This window comes from Opisthocomus hoazin, chromosome 12 (genome assembly GCF_030867145.1).
Source record: "Opisthocomus hoazin isolate bOpiHoa1 chromosome 12, bOpiHoa1.hap1, whole genome shotgun sequence".
NCBI lineage: Eukaryota > Metazoa > Chordata > Aves > Opisthocomiformes > Opisthocomidae > Opisthocomus > Opisthocomus hoazin.
The window spans coordinates 5,445,161-5,471,426 of NC_134425.1; the positions used below are offsets into that span (position 1 = coordinate 5,445,161).

General features: G+C 51.4%; 1 protein-coding gene and 1 long non-coding RNA gene across 2 annotated transcripts in view; one reads left to right on the top strand and one right to left on the bottom strand.

Annotated features, from left to right (window-relative positions):
- CHST8 (carbohydrate sulfotransferase 8) overlaps nucleotides 1-11,983 on the bottom strand; it is a 178,956-nt gene extending 166,973 nt beyond the window's left edge. Inside the window, exon 1 of the mRNA XM_075434166.1 lies at nucleotides 11,889-11,983. The gene's annotated coding sequence lies outside the window, so the exon portion shown is untranslated. The remainder of the gene's footprint in view (nucleotides 1-11,888) is intronic.
- Nucleotides 11,984-13,373: 1,390 nt separating this feature from the next.
- On the top strand, nucleotides 13,374-17,350 carry LOC142362928 (uncharacterized). Its single transcript, XR_012765386.1, has 2 exons — nucleotides 13,374-13,536; nucleotides 15,600-17,350. It is a non-coding gene; the product is annotated as an uncharacterized LOC142362928 (long non-coding RNA).
- Nucleotides 17,351-26,266: the final 8,916 nt, after the last annotated feature.

Consider the following 26,266-nt stretch of genomic DNA (forward strand, 5'->3'; position numbering starts at 1 on the left):
ACCTATGATTTTATGATATGATACAACCTTTTCCTGAGGCTTTTTGCTTTTTACATTTGTCCTTTGTAGATTTGTTACAAACTCCAGAAGCAGCAGCAGCAAGCTGAAAAGAGGCAGGGGCTTGCTGGAACCGCCTGGGGCAGGCTGGGTTGGGACCTGCGGCTCCCGTGAGGCGTGGAGCTGAGAAGTGACTGGAGAATCACTGCAGCCCAATCCTAGTGCCCGGTTTAGACAAAAAACAGCTAGATGGAGCATTTCTGCTTTCCCAAAATGGAATCCCCTTCCCAAGAATTTTGTATTTCATCACGAGTTTTAAAACTAAGACTTTTAATCTTAAATGAAACCAAAATTAGAATTTTCCATAGGACAGAAATTCGTATTTCAGCAATAAGGCAGAGGACACCATGCTAAATGGAGAAACTGGATGGCTGGGGGCAGGTAGCTTACTTTACTTTCCAAAATGTCAGCCAAAGAGCCCCTTACGCGGGGCACGAGCAGGATCCCGAGCACAGTCCTTCCTCCCACGCGAGCAGCTGCCCTGTGCAGAAGGCTGCACCTCTCCCAGGCAAGGTTTTGCAGCAAACAAAGATTGACCTTAGGAGTCTTTACCATCAGTTGCTTTCTCTAGCCTTATTGTCTTCTGCTTATAGCTTGGCAGCAAAATGGAGACTTATTTGGTATATTTTCATTTGCAAAATTAGATTTGGAGAGGAGAGAGATATTTCATAAACCAAACCAATATAAACAAAAATAGCCCCGCTGGGTAAGAAAATACAGATAACAGGGAGAAGTGGATGTAAATCCATATAAATAATGGCCGTGTAAACCATGGTGCTGTGTATTTCTAGTAACCAACCTTCAAAAGAAGAAGATGAAAACAAAGGAGGGCAATGATACGTGGATTAGAGAACATAACATGTGAAGAGGCTGAGAAAGCTGAAGCCATGGAGTCCAGTGAAAGAGACGGCTCAGGGGGGAACATGATCACAGTCTATAAATACCTTCAAGGTAACAATAGAAATGAAGGGAGGGAATTATTCACAGTCTCAGAAAATTGTAGGCCAAGGAGCAATGGCCTGAAGCTAAGAAAGAAAAAGTTTAGGTGAGATATTAGGTGGGAAAAAGACGCCCTGACAAAGGAAAAGCGACAGGGCAGTTTAACAGCCGAACGGGGAGAGCGCCCAGTGTAGCCTAACTGCCAGGTTTATGCAACCAGTGAGATGGCATATCACTGGCAAAAAGAGGGAGAGGCTTTAATCAGACACGCCAGAGCCAGGTCGGATTGCAGGAGCACTGCTGGTCTGGCGGGCTGTGCTCCCGGTGACGCCACGTAGTGCTGCACGGGACTGCAAGGCAGCACTGCTCCTTTGAACTCCCCCAGCTGCTGCCTCCGGGGCTCTCTCTTAGGTATCTCCTTCATCCCTCGTGCAACCCCCCCTTCCCATCCAAACGTGGATGTATTCTGTGTCATCCCCTCTCACCGAGCCTGGCTTTCCGTCCCGCTGGCAGCGGCGCCAGGAGACCCGCTGGCAGCAGGAGCGGTTGTTAGTAGGGCAAGTCCAGCCAAGGGGGCTGCTGGTATGGTGGATTACAGAAGGAAATCTCAAAGTCACTTAGGGATGAGGGGCTGGAGGTTTGCACGAATAATACCAATAACGATATAGAAAATGCTCTGCAACACTGAAAAATTGGAAGAAACTGCTGCCTCTGCCCAGAGCACCTCAAAAGCCAGCTCTGGTTGGTCTCCACTGAGAGAGTGAGATTTCCAGGACTGAGCAGGGCTTTCTGAAGAGAAGGCTTCTCCCGGAGGGCCCGTGTGAGTAGGACCCTGTGAGCTCTCCCAGTGGGTCCCCACGGCGCAAGCTCTCCCTGCTGCTTCTCTTTGCCCTGGCAAGCGAAGGGAATCACTGGGGTCGGCCAGGTCGGAGACAGGCTGATGCTAACTCCGTAACACGCAAGAGGAAGGTGTTTCTAACACACGCCCAGTGCCCGTCAAGAAGGTGTGCTGATAGCAGACAACAGCGAGTCCGCGGTCCCAAAGATGCGGCAGAGGTGGGGTTCGGCTGCTCGGAGGGGCACGGGAGGAAGCAGGAAGGCTGTGGCTACCCACGGGCACGGTGCTCCTGCGGCAGAGCGACGCGCGCCCTTCGCAGAGCTCACCGTTGGCTGGCATCTAGTCAGACTCCTGGGTACACAGCAACCAGTATCCAGGGTGGTTTACAGCACAATTACAGAGCTACTGCCAAAATAAATAATCGGTGTACAGCACAGCAACCTCTCATACAAAAACCTTCCATAAATACTGCCCGTTGCCCTTTCCCTTTGGGGAACCACGGTGAAGGTATCTGCACGCCCCGCACTGCTACGGTCTGAGCTTTGGCCTTTCCCCAAAGCTCACTCGTGGGCATTGTCCCCACCTTGCCGGAGCAGAGGTGTCTTTTTGCGTGACAGCCCTCTCGTGCAGGGACGGACCCACAAGCATCACCAGCCCGGCAGCTGCCACCAGCGCGTGTGGGACTGGGGCAGATCCAAGGACCACAGCCCGTTGCGCAAAACCCACGGGAGACACGAAATGTGAGCCTGCTGCGCACGTAGTGCTAGTCCAGAAGCAGCTCTGGGGTAGCGACATTGTATCTGAGACAACTTGTGCCCATTTAATAGTTTAATTTTAGTTGTGTTATTAGAGAAACGGAGAAGCCTCGTGAATCCATGCTGGCCTTCTCCAGTTGAGGGTCACCACTCTCTAGACTGACCCAGAGAGCTGATGAATGTTTTGCCAGTGGTATCTTAGTGACAAGCATCTCGCAGAGGGCGTTTCTTGGGTTTGTTGGTTTTGTGTTTACAAGGAACGACTTAACGCAGTGATTCTCTGTTGTCTTCACAACAGGTAACAGAAGCAGCATTTCAAAATAGATGACCTCTGCAGGTCCCTTCCAACCCAAAGCATTCTATCATTCATTCTATCAAAAGAGATCTATGTGAAGTCAGAGGTGCAACTGGCTTACAGGGAAGGCTCGTTTATGGTAAATGTCAATCACTAAATCTATCAGACACAATGCTCTGAAGACCAAAAACAATGACAAGTTTTGCTTTTCTTTGTTTTAAAGCTAAATCTGTATCATTTGCTGTGCTGAAAATCCCTGACAACTACTGATGAAACAACAAACCTAAAAGACTTTTAAAGTAATGATTTTGAAAGTCACCCTTTTTTGTTTTAAAAGTATTCCCTATCCTGAGGAATCCAGATCAGTACATACAAATAAGTATTTTCAAAAGATACGTCCTTGAGAAATCTGGAAAGAATAGAGGAACAAAAGAGCTGCATGGGTCTGCTGTATCTTCCCCAAAGTTGCTTCCATTCAATAACTTCATTAAAACAATCCGCAGTTACGTACACAAGCTCCAACGATCGTGTTTCTGAATAGCTATTTAACCAAAGGGAACTACAGTCATTCTAAAGACGTATCTCTGTTACAATCTATAATGAATGTAATCTTCAAGGGGCAATAACTTCTCTCAATTACACAATTTTTCTGTTAAAAATGGCACAAGTGACAATCTAGGCTGTCAGCTCCTCTGGCCATGGACACAGGCATTCCTCAGTGAAGCATCTGAGGCACCCCCAGTATACTATCAATAAGATCAGTAACGATGTTAAAACTTTTTCATTTTCATCGCATGTTAACATCATCTTTCAAGTTATTTCTCCAATATAAATACATAGGGCACAACAGCTGTTTGGAGATCTCCAATTAGAGTTGTTTTGTGGCCATCTCTACAGAAAATGCCTTTGGCTAGTATCATTTAAGCCTCTTCTGTAAATGCATTTCATGCTTTGAAGTTAGCTAATAATTTCTGCCGTTTAAGAACAATGTTCTGTGATTTGCTCCTATTAGTAGAAGCAAGGAAATGAGCTCCCCTGGGCCCCACACTCCCCGCCGGCCCGGACGCTGGGGTGCTGGCGACGTGCTGCCTGTGCCTGACCCCCCCGGGCGGGACGGCGGCGAGGACTCGGCACTGCGTTCTGCGCGGAGCGCAGGCAGCCGGGGAGCCTCGGCGTTCGGTCCCAAGGTCGCAACCAGAATCGGGAAGGAGAACGACGAATTACAAAGCACTGGAGTGCAGCCAAGCCCAGGGGAAGCTGCGTTCGGCACATCATTCTCCAAGCAGCAGGATGAAACCTTAACTCCCTTTTAGACGGAATTTGAATGGAATTTGTTATAAGAACGCTGATTGAAATATCACCAACCGCCTTTCCATGACAACTTAGAATGGGGTTGCGGTCGCAGGGGGATCCTCTTCCAACCGGCCCAAAATGGTGATGAGGACGATGATAGAGGCCTATCAAATATTTATGAAAGCCAGATGAGTTTCTGGTGACACGCTGATATTATAACAGAGACCTCAGATAAACTCCTGACATGAACCTAAGCTCAGATTTCCCCCAGCGTAAACCAAAGGTTGAACAACAAGCTGACTCCAGTATTTTGAAGTAAAAATGCTGCAACGGAGGTTAATAGCAATGTAGTTAAGTGGAGGTAAATGTGATGATTTATTACTTGTAGATACTCTTACAGGCTTGCCGTCGGTGCTTCAGACCTCCCGGGTGAGGTGCAGAATTAGAAGAACTTTACACGAGCTGCAGGCTCCTCGGGCAGCGGCTCCCCTGTGTTACGTGCATATGCAATATCCAACGCTGTGGGGACGTGCTGTGGGAGTCCTCCAGAAGCCGCAGCGTACACAAAACAATATGGGTAGTGCTATTCCAAACCATTAAAAAAATACAGTTTTTATAAGACAAGGAAGAATTAATTACTTTACGGATGCAGAAGTTACTGTAGATTTTAAATGCTGAAAAAAATTAAAAAAAAAAAATGATCCTTATCAATTTTCTGTATCATGCACATAGAACCTCTGCATCACGCTGTCGCACCATTAACTCCGAGACCTGCATTTAAAGGTGTGAGATAATATTATTGTCAGTCTCAGTGGGAAAAGGGGCAGTTTGAAAGCAAATCCCCTCCCCCTTGTCTGCAAAGGAAGAACACTGGCATTAAGTGCTGAGAGAGCTGCCAGCCTTCCAGCCTGGCACCAGGTTCGGTGATGGAAAGCAGTGAAGAGATGCTGGGGAGTTTGGGGAGGGCTGCGCGGAGGCAGGCGAGAGCTGGAATTTATTGGGCGGCAGCTTCCTCAGATGGATTGTACAGCCATAACTAATAAGCAGATGTGAACCATTTTGCTAGTAAGTTATACCCGATTCTTTAAAACCCTGTCGCAGGGCTTGGCGACCAGGGAAGGTACTATTAGCAAAGAACACTAACAATGCGGCGTGGCTGATCTGAATAGCTGTTGTGAAGAAAAGCCAGAAAAGTAATAAAGTAGCTTCTCTAGTTGAGGAGCTGTTTTTTCAGATGCGAGAGTATTAAAGTGTACTTTCAGGGAAAGCTGGAAAAAAGAATCTAAGTATTTGTAAAACATCATAGAGATGGCAGGGCATGAACCTTCCCTAGAACTGTCGGATGCGGAAATCTGTGTTGGATGGACCAAGTTCTGGAGCGAGAGATGCGAGGATGAAATAATACTTGGTCATGCTCTGTCTTACAGCCCAGTGCTGGGATCACCTCCAGACAAACAGGTTTCGGTCGCTGCAGATGGGGACAGGATTATCTCTGCTCTTACTTGAGAAAGCAGGCAAATACATTTCTGCCGCAAGAAAGGCAGGGCTGCGGGCTGCAAATACTCCTTTCTCTGAGCCGCTGGCGTCTGCGAAAATGAAGAAAATAACGGCTCTTCTGAACTGCAACACAAAGGAGGGATTCACGGCAGCCTCCCCTGTATGCGCCTGCAGATTCGGGTGTTTTATTGACCAGGATGGTACTTTCACAATTTCTTCCTTTATTTCATAGATCTTTTCACAGATGGATTTTGTGATCCCTAAGAAATGAGATGTCCAAAGGTTCACAGAACAACAGTCTTTGAGAGTTTTTGCCAAAAGGAAAAGCAACGTAGTTTTTATTCCTTCTTATGCACTAGTCTAACTTCTGATGCACCCTTTAGATTTCTGAATTTATTTTACTAATTCAGCTCATACTGATTTATATGCTTTAAGCAGATCAAGCAGCTCATGCAAAAAAACCCTGTTAAAGTATATGAAATAATTATTTATGTAACATCTTCCATTAAAGAACTGAAAAGCAACGGAAAATTTAATTGATCTTCTCTAAGTAGCATCCCTGTTTCAGGATATAAAAATGAAGGCACGTTAAATCAAGTATTTGAACAGATATGCCTATGTCACCTAAATATACATGTCACCAGCTAACTACTGCTTTGATTCTCCCAGCGCAGAAGGGGATCATTTCTGTGTTTGAGGGTCACGCTGAACAGAATGAGAAACCAACATTTCTCAAACTGTTTCCGCGCAGGTATTGAAAGGACCCAAATTTAAAACCCAGGATCTCCTGCGGCTGCGGCTCAGATTAGCAACTGTTACAAAATAAAGCAACTTTTATGTAGCTCCTAGCTATAAGTGGATGTCAGATTGCGGGCATTCAAGTTCAAAAACCACTCGGAAAGTCGGTGTAACTGATCCTGCCGCCTTTCCCAGCGGGAGCCCCCGCTGCTCCCCCAGCGAGCGCCATTTGCCCGCGTCGACTGACCCGTGTGAGGGCGGCGGCCGTGCCAGTCAGCGCTGGGAGATCGGCTTCGGCCGTGGCCGTGCGGCTCTCGGGCAGCGCAGAGGACAGACGCCGGCCCCCCGCCTGCCCCTGGCACAGCCCTCGGCCCCTGCCCCGTGGCGATGGAGGCTGCTCCTGGCGGAGCGCGGGGGGCCGTTTACAGGTGCTGTGCTGCACATTTCACATCAAGTATTTTAAGGGAGGTGCAGTAATTGTCAGGTCTGCATATTTAATGGACCTTGAGCTATAAACATGCTCCAAAAGCGGCCAGTTAATATCAGCGTGACAGTGAGTTGGCACAGGGCTAAGCTCCGGTGCGTCAAATTAGCATCGATCTGCAAAATGTTACTGAAACGTTCCTTAAATCTGCCAAGTTTTGAAATCAATTTGGGAGCAGAGGGCTTCTCCCCCCAGCCTGCCCTTTTTTAAAGTCCTTTCTAATTCCCTGCCATGAGTCCAAGGGCAGTCCTCCAGAAATGCTTTAGAAATGGTAATTCTTTTCAAACTTGGTTTTCCCATCCTTGTTCGAGACTGATCAATTCTCTCTCTCCAGCGCACAATTTAAAACCCTTGCCTGGGTCGGGCGGAGCGGCGCTGCGACCGGCGTTGGCCGTGCTCTCTGCAGACGATGTCCCTGCGGTACCGGGGGCGCAGGTGCTCGCACGGCTCAGGGCTTCCAGGTGGGGTTCGAAGGAACTGGCACTGCCCCACAGCATTTCTCTGTGGCTTCGGTCCTGGCACCTTCAGCAGCTTCCCCCCTCCCCGGTGACGTTCCTGCAGCTGCGCCCAGCCGACCGGCCGGCGCTGGAGCACCCTCGACGAGCAGAGGAGAGCTGGCACGTGCTGGTCTCCCAAGGGTTCGTGACTCGGGCTGCCAGCGCCGGGTGCGTTAACCTTCCTGGCAGCCGGCAAAGCCGCGCTGCTCACCGGGGCCGGCCGGGGCTGGCCGGCAGTCTGCCGCCGCGGCGAAGGCCTTCGAGGAGGAGGATGCTGCTGGAGGGCGAGTCCCGGGGCGGCCTCAGCCTGGTCGGCGTGAGCTCACTTCGCTTGCGTTCTGCTCTGTGGATTTTCAAGAACTATGACAGAAGAGCGTACGTTGAAACAAAAGAATTAAGATGTAATGGTGATGATTCTCTCCAGACTTTTGCATCTTCATCTAAGCAGGGATACAAACAGTAGGCTGAGGTTCCAGCACCTAGTAGCAGAGCTTTCCTTGAAAATGCGCTGTAACAGCTATTGAAAAGTTTCGCCAGCAGAAGTCACGTAACGGCACCTGCGAGAGAGGCTTGTGATGTTGGGGTTTATCCCCTGGAGTAGTGGGAATCAGGTGGCCTTCGGAAGAAAGCCACTGAACGGGCGGCTTAGCGGTCGCTTCCTACGAGGGACGCATCCCGGTGCAGGCACGCTGGGACGGCCGGGCCCTGCGCTCTCGTGGCTCGCTCTTCCCATGGCGCGTCCTCCGCCACTGGAGACACGGCTCCAAGCTTCCAAGTGGCACCGGGAGCGGGGATGGCACCTGCGGAACGTCTGCCTGCGGAGCGGCTGCTCCGACCCACCACGGTCGTGCTTCCCAGAGACAGAAAACTCCTGGAGACGCCCACGGGACCTCGCTCGTGCGTGGTTGTCCCCACCAGCTCCGGCCAGCGGCAGACCCAGGAGCAGGCTGATGAAGGTGCTGCTCGTGGGGCTCTGCTGAAGCCAGAGAGATATGTCGTCTGCTGCTGCGTGATGACTAAGGCTCACATGCTTATTACTTCTATCAGTTAGAGCTCTTAATCACTTTCTGCTGTTTCATCCTATAACATGAATTCACTTCAAGCTGTGAAATTCACCATTTTTGCCATGACTAATTTGCGAAATCTGCCACCTTCCTCCGTGGCTCGCTTTGTGCCCTAGTTAGGCATCATCTGTCTGATTAGGGAAATCTGTGATTTGTTTCTTGCCGTTGAGCCAATACAGTTTCATTCCCCTCCTTTCTCCTCTTCGCACTCAACTGTGATTTCACCGTCCCTTTTGCCTTCTGGCGCGACAGGGACGGAGCGGCTTGGAAGCCATCTTTGCTGGGGTTTGCACACAGCGTAACCTGTGAGTAGGGCTCAGTCTTGCCTCGGTGGGGCTCGGCCTGAGGCTCTAGCCCTGGCTTTGCTTAAAGCCCCTTAGCTCTGTTATAGGATGTTTACCATCTTACCACATTTCTCCCAGCCTGGTTACGGCAATATTTTGGAAATCATTTCCCACCTGCCTTGCCAGTGCCTCGCTGTGCGATACGTTCGTCTGTTGCTCTTTAAATTGAACATCGCTGGCATTACTAAATGCTATAAATGTACCCAGCACACCATAAAAACACACAAGCAGCTGCCTGGTCTTGCTTACAAGAAATACTATTAATCTTTCATTTTTCACATGCTCTGGGCAAGATCCAGAGGGTGCTCGAGGAACATCTCATAACCGAATCGGGTCCTAAATTCCGATTTTTCTCACCGGTTGGTTAACATCTAAAAGTATTTCCCCACACTCTTAATGCCTTGATTGTTCTTTGAGGACGTCGTCAGCTTGTCCATCCTTTTACCCATAATTTACACCCTCCTAGAAACCCAGTGAAATATTATTTTAGAATTTCTGTCACTGAAATACAGTGATAAACGGTTGTATTTTAAGATCAGTGGGAACAGTATAACGGATGTGCAGGAGAGCTTATTGACTCGCTCCTGCCAAAATGGAGTCCTGCCATGAAGTTCAGAGGGATCACGAGCTGCCCTGGATAGTCCTCATGCTTGGAATAGTCCTTTTTAATGGTAAAGCTTATGGGTTTGTGCGACACAGAGTTTTATGAGATAAAGACAGGAGAGCAAAAGAAGCCTTCCCTCCTAGCTCGACTTGTTTTCACCACAACTTTCCTTTCCATCCCTCTCTTCCTGTATTCTGCCTTTTTTTTTTACCAGTTTCACTCAGTCCAGGTCAATCACCTCCCTGTCTGAAATGTGATTGCATAAATAGGATCATCAGCACCACTTCTATTAACAAATAAATGAACGGACAAACCTCTGAGAACCCCTGGCTATAATTAACGCTTGATCAGAAACCTGGAGGAGGAGGTCCAGGAACATCCCACGCGTGCGTTCCTGACTTCATCCAGCTATCGGAAAACCTGCGGGCCTGATCCTGCTCCTGCTCGGACAGTTGATCAGATTGCCCTGAACGAGAGCAGGATTACGGCAGGCGCTCAGCGCTCCCTGCCCTCTCGGTATCGGCTGCGCTCAGCACGGGCGTCTCGCGGCCGCGCCAGCCCGAGCTATTCACTTACCACCACTGCGGACTAATCAGATGGCAATAAAAGCTTTTACTGTGCCATCCTGTTTGCCATCAGCAGAAACATAAAAAGCATGTTAGCAAATTGATTTTTGGCATTAATTGTGAGCAGAGAGCATTACACTGAGTACAGATAGGGTGGTTTTTCCCAGGCAGAAAAAATTCTATTTTAGTACTTTAAAAGTGATTCTGGAAGATGCTGAGCTAAGCCCAACGGACATACTTTTCAAATACCATAAGGCAAAGAATAGTTACTGAATCTCCTCAGTCTTATTAGCTTACATAAACATAAAAATTTGAATAATGTTTAAAAAGCTAAATTCTCCAGATAATTCATAATCAGTAAATGTTCATTACCGAGATGCGGCAAATATGCATGAGATTTCCCCCGCGGCATTTTGGTTACAGGATTAAAAAGGCGCAGCAAAACCCTCCTGCACACGGGGCTGGGCAGCGACTTCCGCAGGCTCCGAAGGTCCCTCGGCCGCCGGTCGGACCCTCCCGGTCCCCTTCAGGGGCGAGCGGGGGAAAAGCAGCATCCGCTGTCTCGTTTCACAGCTCTGCTGACTTGTAAATAAATCATCCCCACGCGATGATTGATGTCTCCATATAAATAATTAAGCCTTGACCTTATGTTATGACACCTGCTGAATTTTCTGGCACTTGAAAGCAGCGCTCAGGAGAGATCCTTGACACCAGACACGTAAAGGTGGGACTAGATTCAAGGGGGAGCCAGGTTTTTGTTTACCCTCGTTTTGTTGTTTGATTCCATCAGCTAATTGATGATGATTATTAATCTCCGTTGCTGTCTACTCTATGGATTTAATTCCTGCCTGTGATTGCTGTTGGGAAGTTGCTCCATTAGAAGCAGGCTCTGATTAGATTTCCCGCAGCCACGGTTTCCCAGCGCTCCCCCAAATCGCTGTCTGACCTAGCCCGTGCACTTTACGCCTATTTTTGTTTGCGATTTACTTCGCGCGGAGGCAGAGCTGCAGCAGCCCGGGTGACGCGCTCGTCCCGCTCGGCCGGGCTAGGCAGCAGGTGCCAGCAAAACTTTAATTTGGAAGCTCAGGGATTCAGAAGAAGAGCTGAACGGTTATCCCCAGCGCGGAGGGCTGCCGCGGCCTGCTCCTGGGCAGGAGGAGATCCCGGGGATGGCCGCCACGCTAGGCACCGGCGGAATGACACCTTCCTGGGACAACCCGGGAGACGGCTTTCCCATCGAGCGGTCAGCGTCACGAACGGACAGAAATGGGTTTCGCGACGGCACGGCCGGTTTTCACTTCTGCGACCGCGCGGCTTCACCGCGCGCCCCGCTCACCGGTCCTGCGCGTGCCGCCCGCTGCCCGGGGGGCCGCAACTTTGAAATCGTGCGGTCAAATGCGGGCACTTCAGGGCACGCGCCGAACGCAAAAGCCGAGCGTCTGATCTGCGGGGCCGCGAGCCCCTGCGGGACAGCGAGCGGCGCGGTGACACGGTGCGGGGGGCTGCCCGCGCCGCCCGACCCCGCACCGCGCCCGGCCCCGCACCGCGCCCGCACGGGACCGTCCGCGGCTCGGAGTCCGGCGTGCGCCGCCTTCTGCGGAGCCAGCGGGACCGCACGGCCCGAGGTGCCCGCACCACCCCGCACCGCACCGCACCCGCCGGGCCGCGAGCCCGCGGGACCCGGCGCCGGGAGCACCCCCCGCTCCGCCACCGCCCGCCGCCCCCCGCCCGCCACCGCCCGCGCCGAGGGGAGGGGGGGGGGGTCGCGCCGCCGCGGGGGGGGGGGGGGGGGGCACACGGACACTCGGGACGAGGGACCCCAAGTTTGGGCACTTTCCCCAAGTGGCGCGGGGAGAAGGCGGGGAGCGGCCAGGGGGTGCGGGGGGGGGGGAGGGGGACACGGGACTCGCCACTTACCTGCGCCGCCTCTCCGCGCCCAGCGCCTCCGCGGCTCCGCGCCGGCGATCCTGTGCGGGCGGCAGGGAGCGGCGCGGAGCCGAGCGGGACAGCCCGCCCGCAGACGGCAGAGCCACCGCCCCCCGCCCCGCCCCGCCTCGCGCCGCCCCCCGCCCCGCTCCCCGCTCCCCGCCGGCGGCAGGTGCGGCGGCCTCGGCGCGGGGGGGAGCGCGGCCCTGCGCCCGCCGGCCCCGCCGCCTCCCTCCCCCCCCCTCCCCGGGGCTGCGGGGCTGGGCAGGGCCTGAGGGGCGGGCGGCTACCGGGCGGGGGAGGGGGCCGGCAGCAGCGCGGGGCTCCCCTTGCGGGGGGGTGGTGGGATACCCGCGTTCCCCCGCGGGTGTGTCCCCCCGGGCTGGGCGGGGGGATACCGGCAGATGTCCGTGTCCCTCCCCCCCGGGATGCCGGCAGCAGCCCGGGTCTCCCCCCGTGCGGTGGGGGGGGCGGGGAGCCGGGAGCCGCTGCGGGCGGTGGTGCACGGGGCGTTGCGGGGGGGGTCCCGGGCGGGGCGCGGGGGGAGGCCGCAGCGTGCCGGGTGCCTTTCGGGAGGAGCGGGACGCGACGCGGTGGGGGGGCCCTTCCCGTGCCCTCGGCGTGGGGGCGAGCGCCGGGCCGCGGTCCGACCGCGCGGGAAGGGCGGGGGGAGGGAGGGGGGTTGGGCAGAGCCCCCCGCAGAGGAGCCCCGGCGGGGGGGGAGCAGGCGGGCTGCGGCCGGGCCGTGTGCGGTGCCGCCTCCCGCCCGCTCTGCCGCCCTGAGGCAGCGGGGTCTCTCCGGCGTCCGCGCACAGCGAGCCCGGGGCAGGCCCGAGGGCGGCGGGAGGGCAGCGGGCAGCCCCGCCTCGGGCGAAGCCGCGTCCCAGCGCCGCGCTGCGGGCCGGCTCCCCGGCCGCGGCACTCCCGGAGCCGCCCGCCCCGCCGGCTGCGTGGAGCTGAGCTGCGGGGCCGAGCCGGCCGCTCGACACCGCCCCGCGGGGCGTGAGGCCCTGGCGCGTTGGGGTGGGTCCGGCCTCGGACCCCCTGGGCAGCTCTGGGGTGTCCTGCGAAGGGACCCTGGCACCCGTGCTCTGTCGGGACGGACAGAGGGACATCACATCGCCCTCGGCCTGCTCCTGCGCAATCCAGCGTTCGACCAAGCGGGTGTTGTTAATTAAAGTATTGATTAGCGACCCGGCCCTGTAGCCTGTAAGCAAGCCAGTTCTTCCCCGATGCATGGAGTGTTTGGTGGAGAGTTTGGAGATCGGACTTTATTGTCATTCCGCCGTCACGGACAAACAACGTCCCCGTGGTACCGCTTTCCGGGGTGGGCGCGTTCGGGCCGCTCGGCGTTCGAAGCGGCACGCGTCCCTGGCGTGAGACCCGCAGCCGGGGCCTGCCTGGAGCAGGCTCTGTCGCGCTCCTCGTGACGCAGGGCACGCGGGCTTCGCAGCGAAAATCAGTGAGTCCAACTGGGGAAAGTGCGCAGAGCCGCATGCTGTAAACGTAACGCATCCCTCGATGTCTGTTGCTATGGCAGGTGGCCGGGGAGAACACTGCACTTGGAGGGCCAACTCCTCTCCGCGTGGCGTAAGAAAACGTCCCCGCTGCAGCCGTGGTGGCCGCGTTCGTGAGCGGGGTGAGCAGAACTCGGTGTTCCTCAGTCAGGTGGTGTTACCAAAGACGCTTTAAACGAGTGGCCTTGATAACAAAGCCCCAATAAGCGTCCTGGCCCTCGGTCCGGGCACGGTGGGTTCTCTGCCCTGCTCCCCGCAGCACTCATGATTGCATTTTGCTTCAGTTTTGTCTCCATTACTTGCAGAACATTATTGGAAATTTGAAAAATAAGGCATCTCAGAACGATGTTTTCTGTGGTTTATTTTTGTATTTGAGAGGAGTGATTTTTATTTTTTTCCCCTCTCTGTCTCCAGTGGAACAGAAGGCGACGTGAATCCCTTTTGTTTACTTCTTTGTTTCTGCTCCTGCCTGCTTAATAACACGAGCAGATATGCGTGTGGCTCTGGCTGTAGTCTGCTGCTAGTTAGTGGCTATTACAAAGTTAGCAGGAAGAGCAATGATCAAAAAGCCTTGGTTTTGAGAGGGCAGAATGAAATGAGAGGACAGAATGGAAAAAAAAATTTACATAGGAAAAGAATATACTTGGTAAATGCACACGCTATAACAATAAAAGATTTTCATTCAGGTATTTATATGAAATGAGATTTCTAATTATTTTGAGACTAAAACATGTCAAAGCAAATTCGACATGCACTGAAGGGAATCTTTTGTACTGTTAGTTGTACAGGCTGATACACCCAGCGCGTAAAGAAACACCCCAGCGTATAAGCTGGCGTGGTCGTTGTGCTCTGGTGATACTGGTACTGTGCTTATAGTCAGGACTGCTGGTTATCGTACATCACAAATTGTCACTTAGAATCCTATAAATAATCCCACTTCTTCCAAAATTGGAAGGAATTGTTTACCTTCGTTTAGTCATAAGCAAATGCAATTTGTGTTTTCAGAATGTTTGCCGTAGAAGGCTGGAAAACATTTGGGGGAGGGTGAAATTAATTGTAAAGTTGGTTTTGGTGCTTAGACACACATGAAATATTTCCGGTGGCAAAGACTGGGAATTATTTATCTCAGTGATTTGGAGCCTGATATTTTCAGCAATATTATCTGAATGCTTTAGAAAAAAGATTATTTCCTCTATCCTGCCAATTATTTGAAAAAAAAATTAAAATTTATTATATATTATAGGAAAGTTCATCTTGTATTGAGCCTTTATTCATCTCTCGGGAAATAGCACAGAGAAAAAATGAAGAGACCATATGGTGTCTTCTATCAGTCAGTCATCATTACTGCTTCTTCACACTATGTCATCACCCCACAAATAGCAAATGAGTGTGAATTTCTCCCTGCTGAAAGAGAAAGAGAAAACTGGTTAGTGCAGCCAAGTAAAAAAAAAAAAAAATTACAATAGCATCAACTGGAAGATTATATAAAATATTAAAGACAATGAGAATGCAGAGGGAAAAGCCCCTAAACTGTCAAACAATAGTATCAAACCTGCAAATGTTGAGCAGGAGCAGAACTCATGAATTTCTCTTGATTTGATAACCAAGCTTGAAATATTGATGGGACACAGTCTCTCTTGCCCATTCTTTATGAATGATTCTGTGCTATTTGAGGTGCTCAAACAGACAGTACTCAAATAAGAACTGTGAGGAATGTAATGTAATAGTTTGTCTCTGGGGCATCCATAAAATCCTGAATTTCCTTTTTAAGCAGACATCTAGGAAAAATATAATTTTATTTAATTCCCCGATGTTCCTATTACACTTCTAGTGTAAAGGTTGCAATTCAAATCCTTATCTGCAAAGCCTCTCTGCCGTTCTTAAAGGCTCTTGCAAAGAAATATATGACAAAGCAGCCTTGGAAATAGCTGCCATAGGAACTTAATAAGCCCCAACACTGGAAACATCCATCCCAGCTTTGGAAAGGAGATTTCAAAATCAGCCTCCTCTAGAAGCAGCAAAAGCAGTAGAGGTTTAGGGGGGGGCAGGGGGGGAAGTACATGTGTAGAGATAGGGGGGTGTGTATATATATATTTATCTGCAGCCGGGTAGGTTTCCTGAGCTCAGGCAAATCCTCGGGCTAGAAAAGCCTAAGTGCTCGTTTTTCCCTTCCATCTTCCTCCAGCTCCCCGCAGCGCTGCCGGAAGAGCGCCGAGACCCAGAGGCAGGCCCTGCGAACAGAGCTCCCCGAGCGCTACGTCCCGCACAGCGCAACAAGGCAGAACATCGAGAGCCGTGTTGGAGAGTCTGAAGCAAACCTAGGCCAGATTGTCTCCCAGAGCTCTGACCCTTCGTTGCCTTCGGATCCTGCCCTCGAACAGCGGCTCGTAATGGGATGCGAACGCGCCTGGAGCTGAGCCCCGTGCGTAGACTGCACGGGGAGCGCACGCGTCTGCAGGCTCCTTTCGTGTTGATGCCCGGCGGAAACGGGTGCACGCGGGTTGGTAACGCTGTGGTTCAAACAACTACTGGGAGCTGGGTGGGCACTGGGACCAGCGCTGGGTTTCTTCTGTGACCAGTCCCAGGACCTGGTGTTATTTTATTGACGCTGCTTTCGAGCAGCCGTGCCTGACTGTGGCGACAGAGCTTTCCTCAAAAGATCGCTTTCCAGAAACTGCTTACACTGCAGCCAGCCAGCGAGGGGGAGCTCGGCAGGCTGGGGAGTGGGACAGTGTCGGCTAGTGGAAGAGGGAACAGCACAACGGCAGGTAATGCTAGGGATAGGAGAAAGCAGAGTAAGAGTGAGCTTTCTGGGAGCTGACCAAAACCAAGAAAATACAAAATAATTCCATGCCCTCTCCCCCGGAGCAATGCCTCTGCATGTGTAGTATCTGGAAGATAGGAGTGGCAAGGTCTGGACAGAGAGGCAGTGTCTTTATCAGACCAAGGAATATCGAGGGGACAAACTGCTGGGTGCGCAAACAATTGCTCGGGAACAAAATAAAAATCTCTGGAAAAATTACAGAAGCCTCAAAAGACAGAGTTGGAAGAGATGTATTAGATCATACGGTTCATCCTTTGGTAGCAGCAGCAAATTGTACCCTAGAGACAGAGGACATCAGTTATTTCATAAAATATAGCCAAAAGGCCCAGAAGGAACAGCGTGGTTTAGTCAGGGAAGCCTGAGAAGCATTTGATTTTGTCAAAGTGAGAACAGCCAGTCCTGCCAGACTCAGAATCCAAACATCACCCTCAAAACTACTGTTCAGAAACTCCGTCGACAACCTGGAGTAACCAGGAGCCGTAGCTGCTCTCCTCGTTGCTCTGGGTAGGTGCTAAAGGGGTTTGTTTCAGCAGGACGTGCAAAGTCGTGCGTTGAGATACGCCCCACGACAACACACAAAGGCGCCGGGGTTTGAAGTGGTTTGCTGCTCCTCTTTTGTCCGTCCCCGAGGAACGCTGGTGGGGATGGATCGTTTCTGGTGGCCCTTTGAAGGGTCAAACCTGGAGGCTCAGTTCCGTTGGGCAACATCACTCTCTAAGGCGTAATTTGTTGGGACTGCTAGATTTATCCAAATCCCATCCAGTTCTGGTATTTGGAGCATGGGGCTCCTTGGGAATGCCTTGGCTGTCCTGAATGGATTTGCTTTGTCATTTCCAGAGACAGCAGAACCTGGGGACTGCACCTCATGTGCAGCTCCTCATTGTCCATGTTTGGGCAAGAAATGGCACCCTGGTCTATCGGCGTAGTGACGGACGCTGCTGTGCAGTGGTTGGGCTGGCCCCAAGCAGGTTTTCCGAAGTGGATGAGTGGAATGAATCACGCTGGAAAGATGAGAAAAGAGGAGAAAAGCATGCTTAAAGCTGCCGGCAAAAGTGATCCCAGCAGGATCACTCCATCACTGGAGAAATGTGCTGCAGCCCTTGGGTAGGTGATGAAAACAAGTTCCTTCCTAGGCTGCCAGGAACAGGGGCAGATCTCCCGACGCGTGCATTCGTTCTTCTTGATTTTCCGTGCTTTGTGCGCTGGTGGTATGACTCAGCAGAGAGGGAGCACAGTGCAGCCATGTGAGCCTGCTCCTGAAGAACCATTCTGAGGCCCAACCAAAGCAAAACAACTACAAAGCGTAGTAAATAATGCTTTTCCCGGCCTCGGGTTAGGCCTGGCTCCTGCTCCCACTTGTGGGCCTTCTCTCTCTTCAGCCGCTCTTGCTTCGGGGAGCGTGCCGCTCGCCATCCGCCCCCCACTCCTGCTGCGGAAGCAAAGCCGTCTCCGACCAGATCCCCCTTCTGCCTTCCCTCTTCTCCTGTGCTGCTGCTGTCTTCTCCCTCTCGTGTTGCTGTTGTTGTTTTTTTTTAACATATAATGTGTAGAATTGATTTTGCGCATGGTTTGTGCGGAGGGGGGCTGAGTCTGTGAACGAAGCCAATATTTCTTGTTCTTCCTTCTGCCATTCTTTTGCATCTGTCGTGCTGTTTTCAATAAACATTAAAATAAGTGCAAGTATTACAGTCAACTGGGATTTCACCTAGTCTGCTTGCTTGAATATCCCTCCTGTAGAATGGGAATGTCTTACTCTGGAATCGCTATATGATACCCGGTTTCATTATATGATACCGTTCCTTGTTTCTCCCGTGCTTTCACCAGCTCAGGTCCTAAGAGGACAAAAGCAGGGGGTAAAGGGGAAGCCATAGATTCAGTTCTGGCTTTGCCTAACCTCCGTGGTTGGGGTTTGTTTGCAAACCCAAGGGTGCTTGAGATTCAGGTCACTTCTCTCAATCCCCCTGCAGTGGTAGGCGTGTGTGCGAATGCATCAGAGGAGAGATAAATGAGTCACGTTATGATCCATCTTTATTTCAAATAGTACTCAGCAGAAGCGAGAGGGTGGCTTTTGTGTTGCAAAACCTTGCCGATTTAATTTTTATTTCACGGGGCCGGGCGTGGATTGGGCAGCGGTGCTATAGATCTTAAGACACAGGGGGTGAGGGCAGCACAGACCTGTGATTTTTTGTTTGGCCAACTTCTCCGAGCGAAGCTAGCAGATCAATTTAGAAACAAAGCCAAGTAAACTATCTTTGGCCTGTAGATTCTTCCCTGATTCTTTCGTCTCGGTTTTCATTTCTGAACAGGCATCGTCATCTCATCTCATTAAATGCGATAGAATCTGAAGGGTAAGCAGGCAAGAATCCTGGCTATTGACATATGTGATGCAAACTAGCTCTTATTTCCTTTGTAAACTGGGGATTGTGGAATACTGTGGCAGATGTCTTGTCAACTGGGGAAACTCTGCTGCTGCCCTTTAAAAATCAGCTGCCGCCTAGGTGCACTGGTGTTCTGTAGGGCTAAAGCAGGGATGCTTCCAGAATCAGGCTTCCAGTCTTCCCTGAATTTTGATTCACAAAAGCATCTCCAAGGTCACCTCCTGGAATACCTCTGGATTTTCATCACTTTGGGCCATCTGGACTGGACGAGCAAGGTGATACCAGTGAGCTCCTTTGTGAACAGCTATCTGTATGACAGAGGGAAAAATGCCTTTAAACACTGTGAAAAGGGGAGGCAAAAGCTCAGAGCGGAATCAGAATTTCGGTTTTATTTTGAAGCAAGCCATGTAACCTTTTAAATTCACAAAGTATTGTCAGCTCTGATAATCCTTCATTAGTCTGCTTGGTTTTGATTTCTGTTTGTATTTTTACTATCTAGGGAAAAACAGATTTTGGCATCCTTTAGTCTGAACACTGTCAAATGTCATTGTAGGAATAAGGCGAGTAAGAATTACTTGTGTGAGCAAGATTTAATTGACCGGGTACTTAGGGAGAAGAAAAAAGGAGGAAAAAAAAAAAAAAACAACCCGGAGTGTCTGTAGCTTGATTCAAGCATTCTGTCCGTTCTGGAAATAAAGGAAGGGAGAACGCAAGCTTCTGCATTTGTGTGATTGCACTAAATAGCAGCTTGTGTTTACATTTTAACTTTCCATTACGAGGCTGCGTAGCTGGAAGCACAGATTTGGGATGCGGCGAGTACCTGTTCCGTGGGCCCTGTCCCGGTGCCCCAGCCAGCCAACACACGAGCGCTTACCCTGCTGATGTGAGCGCCAGCTTCTGGGGCAGACGCTCATGGCACTGGGGATTTCGTTTTGTCTTTGTGAGCGCCAGAAAAGGAGAATACGCGGAAATAAAAGAGACACGAATAGTGTTTGCTCTGGCTCTCTCCAACCGATTTTCCTTGTGTGGTGAAAGTGGTCAGCGGCTCTTTGTGCTGCTGTTAATTCAACACCGCATTGAAATTCTCCCTTATATCACCTAGGGCCAGACTCTGCTCTCACGTTCATTTTGGATGGCTTCTTAGTGTGTTAAATGTCTCGTTAGGCTCCAAGTGCGATGTGGTAAAGCACGAAGCAAGGTTTTCTGGTGTGGCAGTCCCGAAGCACCGACTGCCATGTGAATGCTCTCAGTATGGTATCTAATCTGTTCACACCGGTCGCTAACGCAGGTGATCCCCTGGATGGCTTCCCCAAATACCGACAGCAAAACCACAGCCGTATGCTGGAGATGCCGATGGCCTTTCTTTTTTAATAATTCCTCTTCTAGTTACAAAGCTGTTCTTAGGGTTGAGGGAACTCCCCTCCTTCCCTTCCCTGCTCCCCAGATTTTTGGAGAGACCGAATGAAGACCTGACTCTAGGTTGTCACTTCGCAAATCAAGCTGTTTTCTAATCAACACAACACTCAATGATTTGCCCTTCTGTACCTTAAAAAGCAACGACACAGATCCCCGATAGGAGCTCAGTGATAACATGTCAGCCCTGTTTCGTTAAGCATGCCAGCTTGCATTGTAAACTCACTGCCGCGGCTGTCAGAATACAGCAGGCTTTTTGTTTGATCCCACAGGGTCCTTGAAGTTTGTTTCATTACGGAGTATAATGTCTCCTAATGGAAACTAGGTAATAGACATACCAAGAACTAGCAAACAGGACATTCTGTGTCAAAAGAGAATTCAATTTTAATTAATCTTTTCAGAGTAATTCAATTGAGTCTTCAGGAGGAACCTGTTTCTGCTTTTCCCCACAGTTTCCTATACTGATTCTGCATATTTTAAATCTGTAATTCAGTAGTCCGAGAGTACATCTAAATAGAAAGGAAGAGATACATGTTAGACCGCGTCTGGGGAGTTTGCTTGTGTACAAGGACTGGAGCTTTCCACGTTAACAGGACTGCTGTGTTTTTGGTGACAGCAGGAAGATCTCAGTGGTTTTCCCCATGTCTCATTCTCCCTCCTTCCGTCCCACAGCACGTGTACAGGTATGTGTGCATCTATGTGCATGCGTATATATGAACACATAGTAAGTGTTCTGTTGTTTTTCATTGGTGAGAAGACTTCCCTTTTCTGACTTTTAATTTAAATGTGGGAGACAGGCTTCTCTGTTACTTCCTCTGCATCTGTTTAGCAGTGCAAGAAAGAGCTAGGTGTCAGCATCTATGGGTGTGGTGTGCGTGTGTTTAGTTTCTGTCTGTATCCACAGCCTCCCGAGCCTGATGTAATAATTCACACACGGGTGACAGCCAGTTTAGAAATGATTCTCTATAAAATGGAAGGAAAGTACACAGAATGTATAAACTTGTAGCATTATCTCCTTCTGTCTGGTTCTCTTCCACCCTCCCAACAACCACTTTCTACATTTTTATTCTGATCATCTTTAGGGCTGAAAAAGCGATTTCTTGGCATCACTCTGATTTTTCTGTCATGGCTTTCAATTAAAGGACTTTTATTTCACAGGTGATATTGTATTGGTTACGATGGGAATGCTGGTCACCCTGATGTGCTCTGCCCCCCTCCAGCTGGGGAGGGTCTGTCCTAAAAGGGTGTGGGTAGAAGGTAGGTTAGGATTCGCTTGCCTTAGGTGTAAAAAGCACAAACTTGTGATCTCAGGGGAGTAGGTATTTGCTGACACCCACTTTATGCAGAAGTACTGAAGGCCCACCCTGACGGCGAGGGACTGGTTGGCCGAGAGCAGGCAGGAAGGCAGAGTCTGCCCGCGGGGCGACGCGGCGTTCTGCGCAGAAAGCCGAGAGCAGAACGAGCACCTCCCCCCGCCCCCCCCCCCCCCCCCCCCATTCGTGCTGCAGCCTGTAATAGGAAATAAATTAACATACTCTTTTTGATTTTAGGCAAGGAAGAGTGACATGCATTGCTTATCTGGGAGTACCGGGTGTCCGTATCATCTTTGGAAGAATGGGGAACACGCAGGCGAATGGAGACACCTCTGCAGAGCCGGCGCCTGGTGAAAGGTGTGCGGTACGGCTGTTGAAGTGAGAGGAGCCGAGTGCTCTGGCACCAGGCATTAAATGCCCAATTTATTTCTGATTTAATTCTCTCCTTGCCTTTATTTAAAATTGCTTTGATAACGGGAGGCATCTGGATTTGGGAATTTAGCACGGGGAGGGGAGGACTCTCAGATTATATACTGCTGTTTCTGTAGGTGTACAGAGTATTGCTTTTGTTGTATAGTGCAACGTGGATCCGAGTGCACGGCTGCCCCTCACCGCAGTAGGTACTACATCGAGCCAGAAAGCTTCAGTGGGATGGGGCAGGGAGAACAAAGAGAAGCAAAGAGATGAAGGGAAGAAGGAGAAGAGAAAAAGGGATCAATAGAAAAATCAGAAAAAAATAGTAAAGGAGTTAAGAGTGGTGAGTAAGAATGAAAGGATAGGGCATATGTTAGAAAAAGGAAGGGAAAACATGAAGTGGCTTGAGGATGCCAGGAAATCTCATTCTTCCAAAAAGTGAGAGTTTCCGGGAACCAGAAGAAGGCAGGGTGCTGGGGCATGGCCGACGGGCTGGGCAATGGCAGGAGCGAGAGGGAAAGCCGCAAAGGAAGCGGAAGAGGCAAAAGGAGTGAGCCCTTTTGGAAGGGGGTGCAGCTGGTGGCAGGAGGGAGGTGGTGCTGCTTGCTACCGGGGTGCAAAGACACCGGTCACCCTCTTCCTGCGGGTTGTGATGGTTACAAATGCGAGGCTGGACCTACCCTGAGAACTCCCCGCTTTCCAAGAAATACATGAAAAGAACTTGACTATCTTGTACTCATGGGCTGTTTATTTGACATGCTGTAGAAACTTGCTTTTCATTAAGTGAAGAGAGAAAGTGAATCTGAGCTAATAGCCTAATTTATAAAAGAAAGCGTCTTTTCCTCGGCATGCTTAATGAAGGAGTTGAGCCAAAGCAGGGGAGGCAGCAGAAGGCAGCCCCACGTGCCCGGCACGGGATAGCAGTGGCCACCAGGCCAGCAGGCAGTCAGACCCAGCAGCTCTCAGTGCTTATTTTGGGGCACTTCTGCAATCCGTGATTTGAGGCGCACGCCTGCAGAAGCAGGGGCTGCTCAGGCTGGCGCCGGGGCACGGTGAGCAGCTGTGGAGGGCTCTCGCTGCAGCCCCTGCGCGGGCACGGCTGCCGTGCTCGCCCGTGCGACGTGACGGCGAGATGCTGGCAGCAGGGCCTCCTCCGGCGGCCTCCTCACCAGCACTGGTGCATGGCTGCGGGTCGGCTTGTCGGGGACTCGGGCTTCATCGCCGAGGCTCCTCTGCGCCCCGTGGGTCAGGCTGCCCGGCCTATGCTGACGATGCGTGTTGTCGCACAAACCCTCACCTCTCTCTTCATATCCACACTCCGTGCAGCTGGTAAACTCACCGGGGAGTGGATAACGGAGGAGCGGAGCTAATGACTGCACAGAGTGAGAAGGACGGGTTGCGGCATAGAGCAAATGTCTGGAGCCATCTTCTCTGTCCGAACAAAGAACTGCGTCTCTCTGAAAATAAAAACAGAACAATGAGGGTGAGGGTTGCATGTTCAGTTGCTTTAACTCCTTTGGGAATACTGGGATTGAGAAAAAATGGGGGAAAATAGAAAAGCTTAGAAATGTCCATGGATGATTCCTGAAAATGCGCTTAGAAAATTAGATGAATAATAAGGGATCCAAAGGAAAAACCCAGCAGTCTTCAGAGCTCTCCACAACAGGCTGCAAATAGGAGCCCCTCTTTTTTTTTTTTGAGTGGAAGTGAAAGAGAAGTATTAGGAAAATCGGTTTAGATTTTATGCCATATTATGGTATGGCTGTCATCTCGTCTGCTGCCTGTTAAGGAGCCATGTTTAGTTACAGCATCCTATTCACTGTCATTCTTTTTTATATGAGCATATGCAATTTAAAGTCATTTGAAGAACTAGCAGTGTGAAACGAACTGTCTGAAGTGCACAAGGTTACCTCCTTAAAATTCGGGCTGTAATGACGTGCAGAAGGGGGCTTGCTTACTTTCTCCCAGGCAGTCTGTGGTTCTGCTCAGTTCCTTGGAGCCCAGCTTTGTGTAAAAGCTGTCTTGGGAAGGCAACAGTCATCACGTCTCCACCTGGGGAGAGGGGCCAAGTCCAATCCTGCATGCCACGGGCACCAGCACAGTGCCTGGCCCCGCGTCTGAAGAACCCAGTTTCTGAGGATGCTGTGTTTACCAAGCAGGGCTGCGATGACGAACCGCGTCAGACCTTTCATTTCTGCATAATAAACTGCGCAGACGTTTCCCCTCTCCCCGAGTCCCATCTCACAAGCACTTGGCTTAAAATTAGCTCTGTCCCCCTTGCCGATTGCTGGTGGTACTCCAGAGCTACAGTCTCTGCTGGGGAGAAGGACCGGCGCTGGTCAGAAAACCAGAGTGCGTGCAGCCTGGCGCGGGGCTGGGACGTGGATGCTCGGGGATCCTCCCTCCCTCTGCCGTGGACTTTGCTTGCGGTGTCATGCCTGTTTTAAAGCCCTGGGTTGCTCTCTTATGTTTCTTGTCAGAGCGTGAACCACCAGCCTCGTGCCTGAGGTTGCCTGACCCAGCTGCGAACTGTGACAATAAAACCCAGTTCCCGCTGGGTGCAAGGCGCGCTGGTCTCTGCGCCTGACGCGGGGCTCGGCGACACGTGGCTGTCCCAGGTGGGCTTCCCGGGAGGCTGAGCATCTCCCAATGCACTTCCCATCCTTGCCCTGCTCTGCAGCCGCGCCGGACATACAGCCGAGAGGCGTCTGAACGTCAGCGATATGGGAAACGTGTCAGGTGCCATCATCCGCACCGCCTGCAGCAAATGCAATGGTGGGATCAAAGGTCTGAGGCTCAGTAAATAGAACAAAACAACAGATAAAAAGTCTAAAATGCCACGTTCTAATTCAGAGCTTGTGGATAGCTCATTCTTGTCCCTACTTCAGGATCAGGTTTTCACTTGCTCCCCTTATTTCCTTCTTTCTGCAGCTGGCTTTGCTATGGGTTTTCTGTAACATTCTTTACATTGAGGGGGTGTGAAATAAATAATTACCCCATTGCGCTGTAAGTCCTCCCGGGCACAGACCGTCTCATCCCGCGGAGCTGTGATGTGTCCTGCCTGATGGCCCCAGCCCCACGCGCGGCTCCAGGAGTGGGTACAGCCCATGTGCTGCGTAACCACAAGAAGTGACATGAGAACGGCATCCAGGCAGTGCACTGCCAAACGCCATTCCCGTGCCGACTGCCTCAGCCATTAGGCTGTAAAGCTCTTCCAAAAATGACAGCAGGAAGTAGGAAAAGGGTTTTTTTTTTTTTTGTTAGTTTTTTGCTTTTGATAGTCTTCAGAACAACAAAAGTTACTTTTACTCAAGCTGTCCAGGATAAACTATCGCACTGAGGCAGAGGCTGAGCTTTAGACAACCAAGGCGAGCAGGAGCCGAAGGAGCGGTTCCCACGTGCCAGCACTGCTGGGGCTCTTGCCTCCGCTGGCTCCCTGCTCTGGCCAGGTCTTGTCCAGGAGCTGGGGTGCCAGACCGGGAGAGGGCTGGGATGCCAGAGCATCAGAAGGCAGTGGGAAGAGACCAGAGGGACCTGGACAAAGCGGTGCTCCATCACTGTCTGCTCCGTGGTACCTGGGGAGTAGAAAGTGCATGTTTCTCCTTTCGTGCTCCTGCACAAGGCAGAGCAGGGTGGCACCACTGAAAGCAGTGGCCTTGCTAACGAGCAGCAGGTTCTGCTGCTACTGCCCCGTCAGCAGATACTGAATAAGGTTCAGCTGAGGCTGGGCCACTGGGGATCAATTCCACTGCTGGAATGGGGAGGGCCAAAACTTCTGTCGTAAAAGCAGAAGGAAAAGGAAGTGATGTGGGATCAGATACTACCATGATTTTGTATTTTGGAAAGTCCAGTGGGACAGTAAAGCTGCTGAGAAAAAAGGTTCTGTCCAGTTCTGTGTCTTTCTTCTAGGCAAGTAGGCAGCGTGCATGGAAGCCTGCTTCAAGGCACCCTCCAAATGGAAGCGTCATCGCTGCTGCTCGGTAAGTGCCGTGTCTGGCCCCTGTAACATGCTGCCTTCCTACCAGGTGGTATTTTACTGAAAGCATCGCAAGGTGCGGTCCTGACGTAACGCATCCTCGTGTGTACGGATGGGAGGGAGGCCCAGGGAGTGGTGCCCGGTGAGCCAGCCGGAGCGGGGCCGAGTCCCGGGGCTCCCCGAGCTGCCCACGGCATGCAGCGACGCCTCGCCCTGCTCACAGGCTCCTCCACGGTGGCTCCCGCTGCGGGTTGGGTGCAGTTGTCTGTCTGACATCTCTGGAGATATTCAAGACCCACCTGGACAAGGTCCTCTACAGCCTACTGTAGGTGACCCTGCTTCGGCATGAGGGTTGGACTAGATGACCCACAGAGGTCCCTTCCAACCCCGACCATTCTGTGATTCTGTTAGCCACTCGTTTTGAGTCTCGAGAGAAAATGCAGCCTCCTGAGCTAACCCAGCGTGTGGTGCGGGGAGCAGAGGGATGTGCTGGAAGACGGCTGTAGCTGTTGTTAACAACGCGGTTTGCCGGGG